Here is a 1,089-nt window from a genome sequence, read left to right as displayed (position 1 = left end):
CATCCAGAGGCAGGTGGAGAATCCCTCTGGAGGCCAGCAGTTCATTGACCATGAGTGTCAAAGAGCAAGTTTCAGAAGATCCAGCTTCTCTGAGAGTTCTCATCATGGCTGCCACGCCAGCCCGCCCGCCCCACCTCCTGGGCAGTACTTAACTTATATAGACCTTATGATTTCATTTACCTGATCCAATGAAGGCCAGTAACTGTTGGCTGCCAGCCAACCAATTTGAAATGCATCACTGGTTGCCAGGTAGACTGACAGGGTCTCTAGCCCCCTCCCATTGCTTAGAACAACAGGGAGTTTAAGCCTGCACCCAGGTGTGTGAGGCCAGTCATGCAGGCAGAGGGAGCAGATTTCCCCCTCCCTCAGGAATGTATCCAGCTCAGGTTACAACTCAGGGTTACCTGAAGCCGATGGGGCCAGAGTTATCTATCCTCTGCAGTGACCACAGTAACCAAATTGTCAGATTAGGCATCTGCCTGATAGCAGAGTTTAGGGAGAGACAGAGATGGCATTCTGCCATAGTCTATACATGTGCTACTACACAGTAACTAATGTGTAGTTAATCTAGTACCTGTATTTCTTGGTACTAGCAAGATGCACATTAGCCCAATTTACTGCACAGTAAATCTTGCGCACGTGTAAGCGATGATGCTTTACTGAGCATTAGATTAGCCTGGTAATCTACTGATTCAATCAATGCAGGCTGGAATGCAACATGCATGTCCTGACTTCAGGCTCTACTTACCAGGTTTAACTAACATTGCATCAAATTGTCCCATGTATTGCACAAATACTTAGATTTCAGAACCAAGGGGATTTCTTGCTTACTTCACCTGTCCAAGACATGAATCCCACAAGACAGCTAGTCAACTGTTTCAGGACAAAAATAATTTTTACCTGTATTATGAAACACTGGTAATGGAAGAAATGACTTCTTCTGTACAGCTTGGCAGAGGGGCTGTTTAGCTGTCATGTGAATATCTCTGAATATAGTATAACAGAACCTGGTGGAAAATAATTATTTTAATGAAAGGGGCCCAACTAAGATTGAACAGCTCTCATCCCTCAAAAAAAAAAAAAAAAAAA

The sequence above is a fragment of the Gavialis gangeticus genome, unplaced genomic scaffold (assembly GCF_001723915.1).
Source record: "Gavialis gangeticus isolate Ggan-Ray unplaced genomic scaffold, GavGan_comp1, whole genome shotgun sequence".
In the NCBI taxonomy this organism is placed as follows: Eukaryota; Metazoa; Chordata; order Crocodylia; family Gavialidae; genus Gavialis; species Gavialis gangeticus.
Note: the sequence above shows the minus strand (reverse complement) of the source record.